Source organism: Leptonychotes weddellii, chromosome 11 (assembly GCF_054177405.1).
Source record: "Leptonychotes weddellii isolate Sample4059 chromosome 11, ASM5417740v2, whole genome shotgun sequence".
NCBI classification, from domain to species: domain Eukaryota; kingdom Metazoa; phylum Chordata; class Mammalia; order Carnivora; family Phocidae; genus Leptonychotes; species Leptonychotes weddellii.
The window spans coordinates 22,642,475-22,654,998 of NC_138379.1; the positions used below are offsets into that span (position 1 = coordinate 22,642,475).

General features: G+C 36.6%; 1 protein-coding gene across 1 annotated transcript in view; it reads right to left on the reverse strand.

Annotated features, from left to right (window-relative positions):
- CAPRIN1 (cell cycle associated protein 1) overlaps positions 1 to 12,524 on the reverse strand; it is a 37,176-nt gene that overhangs the window by 22,805 nt on the left and 1,847 nt on the right. The window lies entirely within an intron of this gene.

Here is a 12,524-nt window from a genome sequence, read left to right on the forward strand (position 1 = left end):
AGCAGACTCCATGCCCAGCGTGGAGACTGACATGGGGCTCAATCTCACAACCCTGAGATCATTACTTGAGCTGAAATCAAGAGCTGGACACTTAACCGACTAAGCCACCCAGGCACCCCAAGGGGGAAAAATATTTAATTAATATAATCACAATAAATTATGAATATTTATTGTTCCTTACCCTCAGCAAAAATAAAATTAACCATAAAACAAAATACAAAATCTAATAAAATGCATTCAGGGTTAAAGAAACAAGTTTTAAAAACAATACTAGTTAGTTTTAGGTCAAACGATCCATTTTCTTTGTACCAGAAACATTAGTCAACTTGCATAACCATTCCACCCTAAATTAAAAAGCGTAACAGGACACCTGGATGGCTCAGTTGGTTAAGCGTCTGCCATTGGCTCAGTTCATGATCCCGAGGTCCTGGTATCACACCCCATGTCGGGCTCCCAGATGAGCGGGTAACCTGCTTCTCCCTCTCCCCCTCTGCCCCCTCCCTCTCCACCCTGCCCCTCCCCCACTCATTCTCTCTCTCTCTCTCTCTCTCTCTCTCTCTCTCAAATAAATGAAATCTTTAAAAAAAAGAAAGAAAGAAAAGCCTAACAATTCCTTAGTTATCTTGGAGGTAAATAAAACCAAGATAAACATTAAAACATTAAAGGCTGATGAAAGTATCCAATTGTATTCTTAGGTGGATTATTTCACACAACAACCTCCAGCTGGAAAGGTATAAAATTTGTCTATGGTTGAAAAATGAAGGCAGGCCTAATTCCAGGTACAAAAGATATGCTCAACTGCCTTTGAACACTCTTTGAGGATGAATAAAGGCAGTTCATTCTCTTTTTTAAAAGGGTAAGCTAACTTTTAAGAAATAAAAAACCAAACAAGATTTGCTTTTAATGATGACTTAGAGTATAATAATACTTTATTATAGTCAGGATTCCTCTATTTAGAAATAAACAGGTAACAGAAGATATGAGAATGAAAAGAGGACCCAAAATGTAGTGCTAGTACAGTAAAAATTCTGAATTCACTATTAGGTAGAAGAAAAAATACTGTTAGTTTATACCTGGCATTTATTATCTTCCCTTTTTATACATTTTTCAAAGCTGTTGCTAAATCTAAAGTAATAGAGTATATTATATATCCCTCATAGGGTAGAGTTTTACCTACCTAGCTTAGCTTTATCATTTAATGTCTTAAGAACTTAAAACATATATGCCAATTAAAATAGACATTAAATGAAATTCCTAAAAAATGTACATATATAAAAATATATATATGAAAAGTTTTTTTAATGTTAAGAATAGTACCTGAGTAGTAGAATTACAGGTGGAAATTTTTTCCTTTTGCTTTGTTTTGTATACTTAGATATTCTGCAATCAACATATACAGTTTAAATAGAAAATTAAAATTTCATGCTATAGAAGACAGTAAGAATGACAGATTTCAGGATACTGCCAGGACTTTAACCTATAATAATCCTTGACTATGAATCTATACTATCCTATACCAGGACAAGCTATCCTAAAGTAGAAAAACTCCAATTTTCTCCACAATAACAAATTTAGTATTCATCCAACCCAAAACTCTATGGCAGATTACATTTTCCAAAGACAGCTACATCTGCAGTTCTACATACTCTTCTACCATGTGACCTTGGCACTGCCCCATGTAGAACTAGTCCAATTCCTCTGCCACTGTATTAAGTGGGCTTCTACCAACAGAGTACAGTGGAAGCAATCCTGTAAACTTCCAAGGCTGTATCATAAAAGCAATGTATCTCTGTCCTGTTTGCTAGTCACTAAAAACACTCGTGTTTGGAGCCCCAGGCTATCCTACAAGAAGTCCAACAACCCTGAGGTTGCCATGCTATGAGGAAGCCAAGCCATGAAGAGGTCTTATATAAGAATTCTGATCAGCAATCTTAGTGTTAGTCATTCTAACCCAGGTATCAGACATGTAAGTGAACAAGCCTTAGTCTTCCCAGCTGAGGCCCCAGGAATCACAGAGCAGAGACACAAACCCCACTGTGTGCCCTGTCTGAATCCCTGACAGGCAGAATCTGTGTGCATCATAAAATGGAGTAAGTTTTGGAGTAATCTATCACACAGGAGTAACTGGAAAAACGTTAAAAGGGAAATCAAAACAAAGGGAAAGCAGCTGCTATATGAAACTCAGCTTCACAGTACACACCTTCATTGAATACTGTCACCAAAAACTATGCAAAGACTTTGCAGCCAAAACAAAGATCTATTTCCATTAAAACTCATACATCTCTTTCTTTTGATTTTTATAGTGCTATAACAGGTTTCAAATTTTTCAATCCATAATTTAAGAGCCATAATTTTCAAAGGGAGGACTGCCACTGACACACAAGAAATGACAGTTTACTGTGACAGAAGAAACACCTTAAAAAATTATGATGTAACTGAAAAATCTCAAGGATCTTTAACAGGGGATTTTCAAAAGATGATCACAGTTCCTTATACCTGGTGAGCTGAATTAATGCAGTTTTAGTGATGCAATCAAAAAATGTCATTAACTACAGGAATGGAAACTACAAATCTTTTTTTTTTTTTTTTTTTAGATTTTATTTATTTATTTGACAGAGAGAGACACAGCAAAAGAGAGAACACAAGCAGGGGGAGTGGGAGAGGGAGAAGCAGGCTTCCCGCCGAGCAGGGAGCCCGATGCGGGGCTCGATCCCAGGACCCTGGGATCATGACCTGAGCTGAAGGCAGTCGCTTAACCAACTGAGCCACCCAGGCGCCCCTGGAAACTACAAATCTTTTGTAAAACATTTTTCTAACCATAATAAAACAAAAGTTTCATTATAGCTTTACATTTATTCCTCTATAGCCATTAACACTTGCTATACTACCGTTATAAATATCCTATTCCCTTGTCCTGGCCCAATCTTCAAAAGAGCAAGATGCTGAGTCTGGTCAAAGTTCCTAATAAATAGCCCTCATTTGAGGAAACTGAAACTTACTAATAAGACTGCAGGGACAATTAGAAAACTGTTCTACATTAAAGGGCCCTAGTTGGTTTTTTTTTATCAGTGTAATACAGGATCTCCTGGCTGCTTGGGTGTATAAGACTTTATCACCATGGCATTTGAACTAAGAGGACGACCTCTGTTGCCTATTACATATAATAAGATCTGTACATAGCAGGGACCCTGTGTTGATCTCCAAGTCAGTGATTTTCAAAGTGTGGTCTCCAAACCAGCAATATATCAGCATCGGCTAGGAACTTGTTAGAAATGTAAATTCTCAGGGCGCCTCAGTCGTTAAGCGTCTGCCTTCAGCTCGGGTCATGATCCCAGGGTCCCGGGATCGAGCCCTGCATCGAGCTCCCTGTTCCACGGGAAGCCTGCTTCTCCCTCTCCCACTCCCCCTGCTTGTGTTCCCTCTCTCGCTGTGTCTCTCTCTCTGTCAAATAAAGTAAATCTTTAAAAAAAAAAAAAAGAAGAAATGTAAATTCTCAAGGTGCCTGGATGGCCTGGCTCAGTCAGTGGATCAAGCAACACTTGATCTTGGTGTTGTGAGTTCGAACCCCCGTTGGGTAGAGATCACTTACAAAAAGTAAATCTTAAAAAAAAAAAAAGAAAGAAAGAAAAAATGTAAATTCTCAGGCACCACCCCAGGTGCCTCTGGGGGTGGGACCCAGCAATCTGTGTTTTATCAAGCCCTATGCACGATTCTAATATGTCGTTAAGTTTGAGAAACATTCACCTAGATCAAATACATTGTAATTCCCTTGTAATAATCCAGTAGAATACAGAAATAAGAAATTATTTTGAATCAAACACTGATACAAATTGTGACCATAAAAATCATTATATGACAGCCTCAATTTGGTTACTTAAAGGTTTAGCTTTGAACAAACTCAGAAAACTTGTTGATGGTGGTTTTCTAAACCAGCTTATAAATCTATTTAACCTAGTCATTTACATAAGATCCATTTATGATCTGAACACTGAAGGGTTACCATCTTCCATTCACAGTACTTTTATTAAATTATGCACTGTCCAGAAGTTCAGAGCACTTTATAATTAAACTCACTGGTGAGTGCCAAATTTCATACTAGCAACAGAAAGCCTCTTAAGAACATTCAATTGGTCTAATCTTCTGCCTTTCAAAATGAGGGTGGATTGCAATCCCAGCTCACTCCTAAGTAGCTTTCAGAGATTTAAAAAAAAAAAGACATGGTATCTGCACTAGTCCCAAGAGTAGGTAACTCAAAGACAAATGACACTATCGTAACTGGCTTCATTCCTATTGTCATTCATTTGGGGTTAAACTTGCAGTATGAACTAAATCAACATGTAAATAATTTGTTTTTCACAATGACTGATCCAACATTAACTCCAATGAATGCAAAGGGGCACACACAGGAGCAAAGGGCTCCGGACAAACACAGCTTTTTTCTTCCCTAAGCTAGAACATGACTATCTAACACCTAGTACGAACAAACTGGTCAATTACTCATAGCATCCACATAAAATGAATATTAAGTATTTTTTCTGGAAAATGGAGCTGTTTTCCTAGCATAAAGAGATATCTTCATCAGAAAGCCTATCACAATACTCGTAACAAAAACCTATCCTCTTAAATTCTATCTTGAAATTCAATTTAGGGTTCCTTTTCAAATACTGAGCATCCTGAAAGTATTAAACATTCATTTATTGCACCACATATGAGGAAGATAAAAATCGGGCCATTTTCCAGATTATCCAGTCTCTAAAGGGAGAAATGTGACTATACCCAATTAATGTCAAAAGACAGTATGTGGGGGCACCTGGGTGGCTCAGCTGGGTGTGTGCCTTCAGCTCAGGTCATGATCCCAGGGTCCTAGGATCAAGCCCCGCATCAGGCTCCCTGCTCGGTGATGAGTCTGCTTCTTCCTCTCCCTCTGCCCCTCCGCTTATGCACGTGCACTCTAAAATCTTAAAAAAAAGACAACTTGGTCCTAAGAAATAATTATCCCAAGAAGTGCTGCCCAGTCCCACCCTATCTCCTGTTTGTTGCTTTTAATAGTTGACAGTATTCACTACATGACAGACATTCAAATTTAAGCTATCAGGTAGCTAACCCTATCAGCAAGGGCTATTATCAATCATATTTCACCTAACTAGAACCTGAAAGACAGGACAGTTAATAACTTGCCTAAGGTCATCAATCTCAGCAAAATCATTTGTGCCTCAATATGTTCCTTCTTTATGTCACTCTGGATTCTAGCCATTGCTACATTTCATTTTTGCCCTGCTGCTGTTTTCCTCCCTTCCTTTCTCCAGAGTACTATTTTTTTTATAAAGATTTTATTTATTTATTTGACAGAGAGATAGTGAGAGCAGGAACACAAGCAGGGGGAGTGGGAGAGGGAGAAGCAGGCTTCCCGCCGAGCAGGGAGCCCGATGCGGAGCGCGATCCCAGGACCCCAGGATCATGACCTGAGCCGAAGGCAGATGCTTAACAACTGAGCCACCCAGGCGCCCCTCTCCAGAGTATTATTATGTTACTGAATTGCAATACAGCTAGATCTTCCATTCTTCTCAAGAATTTTTTCATGACCACAAAAGTTACTTTACTGAAATTCAGTACTTTACTAAAAATTCAGGACAGTGCTATGAGGGTGCCAGAAGATAAATATCCAAAATAGCTATCCTCCTGAGCTTTCCTTCCTCCCTCTTAGTAACTGACAAATTCCATAAATGAATAAAGAAAACATTTTAAAATTACATAATTAAAAAGAAATAGCAAAAGAGAGACTCCAAAAAAACAAAAATTCTTTAGACAATTATGGTCACAAGAAAGATTATGAGGGGACAAGCATCTGAAGAAACTAGCTTGGCTACCCAGGAAACTATGTAACCTCTCTTCTCAAAGAGATCTCCAAACTGAAACAGAAAAGTTAAAAATGAAGCCTAGGGGCACCTGGGTGTCTCAGTCATTAAGCGTCTGCCTTCGGCTCAGGTCGTGATCCCAAGGTCCTGGGATCGAGCCCCACGTCGGGTTCTGTGCTCCACAAGAAGCATGCTTCTCCCTCTCCCACCCCCCCTTCTTGTATTCCTTCTCTCGCTGTGTCTCTGTCAAATAAATAAAAATTAAAATTAAAAAATGAAGCCTAAAATAACAAAAATAATAAGAGCACCTATCTATAAGTTATTTTGTGCCTCCAGGCCAAATAAATCACTTCTACAGTATTGAAAACCTATAGAAAAATGCAAAACCAAAAGATAAGGATTTCTTTTCTTCTCAACTTTCTGTAATCTTCAGTGGCCTTTCTAGATACTACTTCAAGTCTCCAGTCCCTACATTCCCTGTTCACTTAGAAATATCAATTCTGACTTTGCCCACATTAATGGTAGGCAGCTGACTGCCTCCTGGCATTCAGCTGACAATTAGTTACTAGTAAAATTCATAGGAGACAGAAAAGATATTAAGAAACAAAAGTTTCCAACTGTAAAAAGGAGGGTAGAGAGAACATATACTACAATCCATAGATGATCCGTAACATCTCTTCAAATGCTGGAAGCCTTCTCATGTAGAAGTCTGAGCTGTTCCAGAAAACAAAGTCAATATTAAATATTGTGGGGAGCAGGGGAAGGGTGGGTTGAGAGGTGACTCTAACATCAAGATCTTAAAGAGCTGTCCAAAAATGAAATAGACTGAGAAATGAGCATTCTACCAGGCCCTGTAAGACTGATAATTGCAGAAACTGAGTGAATACTTGTCAAGAATGCAGGGTTTCTTAAACACTAAGAGTAAGAAAATACTAAATTAGATGTTATCTAAGAACCCACCGTAACACAGTTTTTCAAGCAAATAAGTAACCAGGAGTTTAATTTGATAAGACTTTTGTCCCACTGAAAAGGGAAAAAAAGTAAAAGGTAATCCTGTAAAAATCCTTATTCCTTGTCCATGGCTGTAATTATGCGGTTAAGTCTGAATGAATGGAAGCAGCCGACTCTAGTAGGAAAACAAAAAAGTATAATATTGAAGAGTTCCAGCATCACCTACTTTGCATTATACTCTTAAGAAGTCTAAAGCTTGTGCATTTGAAAAACAAATGATTATTGATAATCTTAATAGATGTCTTTTGAATTATTAGTTGCTTTAACCAAACTACTCATTAGGATGTGTTGGTACAACTGAATGATTTTATACACTCTGTTGAGAGTTCAACATAAAAACATAGGAACTGTAATTAATGGAGACCAAAATTCAATGATTAAAGTATATTTCCATTACTTCTATGTCTGGATAATAATATTAAGGGGAATGCAGTGAAATTTCTAATAATTCACAATGGTTCAAATACCAAGAATCATCTATGTCCCCCCTTCCTAAGACTATTTACAAATCACGCTTATAGTACCAAGATTTTAAAATGTGCTCTAGTTGCCTACTCATCAATGCTACTCACTTAAATAAATCAAAAAAAAATTCTTCAGGAAAAATTGCATTTCAGTAAAAACACTGCAGTAAACAGCTCTGTACAAAATAATTTTTCTCCCTCATGGATTAATCCATCTTAACAGGGTTTTGTTGATGAAACTACAAATATTTCTATATGATTTAGTCAAACTAACAGTATTTATTTAGCATTTACCATGAGTAAGGCAGTGTGGTATCATTCATAATCTCTGCCCCAGAGGAGCTTAACTACCTATTTAGAAAAACACAAAAGGTAAGAACATAAGACAATATCAAAATGTCAAGTACAGAGATAGTAGATAGTACAGGACATTAAAGGAAACAGACTACTTTAGCTGAGCATAGCCAAGAAGCACACCTTCCCTTTTCCTCAGGAAATATGAATTCTAACTCTGCCCTATAGTCTCTTTCATGTATGTTATTACACTCATACTCTATCCAACAAAAGCACCGGTGTAGCTAGTGGGAGAAATAAATGAACAAAAGTCAAGCAATTTACAATTCCAACTCTGGCTGAATGTCTTTTCTGCTACTCCTCTCATCCTTCTCTACTGCTTACATACAATTCATTGCCTCCAGAAAAAGGGACCAATTACTAAAAAATACCTAGAAGCTCGGAATACAAGAATTAAGATGGAAAGGTTGACACACCTCCTACTTCCTCCTACTGGTAATGCTTTTCCCAAATTATCTGGTGTACAACATACCAAGCCTGAGTCGAGAGGGGTAAATGTAGTTTCGGGGCTTACCTACACATAAAGAGACACTGCAGAATTTAAACTTTAAAAGTTCATTTTTGGGCGCCTGAGTGGCTCAGTTGGTTAAGCGACTGCCTTCGGCTCAGGTCATGATCCTGGAGTCCCGGGATCGAGTCCCACATCAGGTTCCCTGCTTGGCGGGGAGTCTGCTACTCCCTCTGACCCTCCCCCCCTCATGCTCTCTCTCTCAAATAAATAAATAAAATCTTTAAAAAATTAAAAATAAATAAATAAAAGTTCATTTCGTTAACAACAATACAGATGTCCCAATGATACCTGATACAATGGGACCTATACTGTTATTCTCAAGACCCCATTACCTGAATAGCACAAACACAAATTTAACAAGATACTAATAAAGGTTTAACAATGAAGAAATAAAAAGCTTTGTCCTTTTGCTTTCAGCTTTTTAAAACAGAGGAACCCTAAAAGATTTAAAGTAAAAAGCCTCACTTGGTTCTAAAGGATCAGCTTAAACATGAAAATTTACTTATGTTGCAGAGCATTACAAATTCTAATTACCCCCATGATACAAGAGACCTTGGAATTCACTCATTCCAAACTGGGTCATTTTACCTGAGCATCTCAATTTACTCTTCTGTAATACAGATTGAGAAATGAGCATTCTACCAGGCCCTATAAGACTGATTAATGAATTCGACCAAATCTTAAGATGACTTTAAGGTATTAAAATATCTTAGATTCTATTAACAATATAGTAATAAAATTAACACCATGTTGTTATAATTTCAACATCTGAAAGTATTTAATTTTTTTAAAAGATGAAACAGTACTAATCTTCCTAAATGTAAACTAAACATTACTTACGTAAAATTAATCTCTAAGTCACACAAAATGTATTCGGACAGATATATTTGCCACATGGGAATTATCTGGAGTAAAATAACATGCTCAGGTTAAACCAATTCATCCTCATCACAATACTTGGGATTCTACTTTCAAGCAAGAAAAAGATACCCGTATTATCACATGAGGAAATTCACATCTTTTCCTTTTTAAATTCAAATTTTTAAATACTTCTCTCTCTCTCACACACACACACAACATACCCAGGCAGGAAGAGAGAAACAAATGAAGCATTATAAATGCTTTTTTTTTTTTTTTTCTGTGACAAGGTGAATGCAAAAACAAAGTACTCTTGCCCTCTGCATTGCAGAGAAATACTTCATGCAACCAATGGGAGAAGCAAATACATCAGAGATTTTTAACTCTGTCAAGAAAAACTTCAGGGCGCCTGGGTGGCTCAGTCGTTAAGTGTCTGCCTTCGGCTCAGGTCATGATCCCAGGGTCCTGGGATCGAGTCCCACATCGGGGTACCTGCTCTGCGGGAAGCCTGCTTCTCCCTCTCCCACTCCCCCTGCTTGTGTTCCTGCTCTCGCTATGTCTCTCTCTGTCAAATAAATAAATAAAATCTTAAAAAAAAAAAAAAAGAAAAAACTTCAGATGTTAGCCCCAAGAAAGATTTTACTTACAAAATAGTTAAGAATGCTTTTATTTCAAAATACTTAACAAAGAAATTCCGTACAACAGCTGCATTGAATATTGTATGTAGAGGCACACTGCACTGCTCTAAAAAGAAATGTTATCTTCTCTAACGATACATCCTTTTTCAGTATATTAACTGAAAAGATATAAAGAGCAAAGACTTTAGGGAGTAGTATGAAAAACAGTAAGTACCCTTGGCTATCACTTCTGGTCACATATTGGTTACAAAGCTGTCAGGCTGTCTTGCAAGAGAACACCTGGTTAATCTTTCACCTACCAAAATCACTAGTGTCTAAACCTTTTATATTTCCAAAAAGCATAAAAATTTTAAATGTCATCTATTAAAACATCCTTTATTCTACATTAAACTGATTACATCTTACCATATAAATGAGCTCTCTATTCAGTTAAAATTAAGGCTTGGTTTGAAAGTACCATCTTGCATAGCCTAGAGCCCAGTTCTATACCAACAAACTTGATGAAGAAAACTAGGCAATCACTCAATTGATTATTACTTACAAAAGCTAAAAGATCTATAAATGGAGTTTTGCACTTCATTCTTTTGATTATACCTGCATTTCTTCTCTTTGCTAAACACACAGTCTTTATAAGCCCAAATTTCAAAAACTACCAGGCCATTTAGTTGCATTACATAATAGGATCATATTTCATTAATGTTAAGCATGCATTCTCACTGAACAGATGCTTAGCTTTCCTCTCAAGGCTCAACTTACTAGAAAATTAACAAATAGGGCCGCCTGGGTGGCTCAGTCCTTAAGCGTCTGCCTTCTGCTCAGGTCATGATCCCAGGGTCCTGGGATCAAGCCCCCGGGCTCCCTGCTTGGAGGGAAGCCTGCTTCTCCCTCTCCCACTCCCCCTGCTTGTGTTCACTCTCTCGCTGTGTCTCTCTCTGTCAAATAAATAAATAAAATCTTTAAAAAGAAAAAAAGGAAATTAACAAATAACTTTGTATTTTAAATGAAGTGCAATTATTGCAATTCTCCAAGTCTTAAAGTAAGTAATACTACATATCTGGTAGTAATTTTGGTCAGGATACTTGATTTTAGAATCCATTAAAAAAGAGATTTTGTCCAGAAGACTCTTATGAATAGGTCAAGTCTGAAATACAGCTCAAATACAAGTTGCTATGCGTGGACTGAAGTAAAAAGAAATCCAGTTATAAATATTATCTTACTTTACTGCATAAGGATTTCTACAAAGGTTCAAAACTGATTTGTAAAGTAAATCCTATTTTAGGTGTATAAGAAATGCTCACTCACTACAAAAATCACAGTTAAATCCTTTCATACAGTAAATCATCTAGATATAGAAAAAATACAATTTAAACTAGAAACCAGATGTGTTTAGAGAAAAACCCAAATGCCTTGAATTTCTCAAAAAGTAAAACCTAATTTCAATAGTAATTAAGTCACAACCCCAGTACTGCCAACTTAACTATTTAACAAGTGGGTAGCTCATTCTGTGAGTTATAAAAAAAACTTTAGTAATCTGACCTTTCCACTAACATCCAAAACACTGAGAAGACTGGGGGAAAAAAAATATGAAATACTTTTGTTACTTTGTGTAGTGTTTCCTCCACCGATACAAGAAACTTTTCAGTACTTACTAGCCTAGTCTATAATCTCTGTAATAATAGTTACATTACTTTCTCCTCTGTAAGAGGGCCTGAGGGGCGGGTGTTAGGCAATGTATATAATATAAATCCATACACAGGAGTGACCTGTCACTGTCAGGTCCTCAAAGAGCTTATAAACTAAACTCCCTTAGTACATTTGGAGCACTAGATTCAGTCACCTCACAACTAAATTGGCTGTTAATCCAGTGCCTGATTTTACACTAAAAACTTTGAAATTTTTAAGTCATTAAAATATAAATATCTACATTTAATTGTCTGTATTTCCAATATTACATCATTGCTATTTATCTTTTGATTCCTATCCTAAAAGAAAACAGGCATTTCCTAAGAATTTTGAAAATTAAACCACTCAAGGCATCAACCAGATTGATAGGATTGCTTATTGTAGTAAGAAGTTTTAGAAAGATACCTAAGTCTCAAGTTCAAATAGAGTAGCAAAAACTAAATCAGATGGCAGACTCAGAAGATACTGGCCTTGGGCATGCTTTTTCCATTACATATTTAAATGTAGCTACCTTACAAGTAAAATACTTCTCATTTTACTGCTACTGATAAATCTAGTATTTCTATCATTTACAATAAACCACACTTGTTTATCAAAATAAAGTATCACCAAAAGATAGACATCCACAAGTAGTGCATCTCTCGATTTCAAATAAAACCTAAGAAATTCAAGTAAAATTCCCAATAGGAAAAATGAGACAGATTAGTATCAAATCTAAAAATGTTTGTTTTAAAACTCCCCCCAAAATATAAAATAAATCACAGAACAAGCAATTAAAATAATTATGGCCTACACCATTTTCTTCAAGTTATTTCTTATGGCCCAAATTTTAGCTAGTCTCAACATCTTAAGTAACACTGTTAGGTGGGTGGCTAAATAAACATTCTTAAATGACTTCGTCAAAATTCAGAATGTTATAATAAATATGTTTTACTAGAAGCAAACAAGCCTAAGTTATCCAAGCAAAGTTATTAAGGTAAAAGGCAAAAAGTATGCATAAGAGTCACAGATGTAATTACCCCATTTTTGTACTACTAATTTGCTTCTTCCTTTCCACCTCCAGTCTTACTGAAGGTTGAATTATTCACTCTACCGAGACCCTTTCTCTACATACCTACATATACATACATACACACACACACACACACAC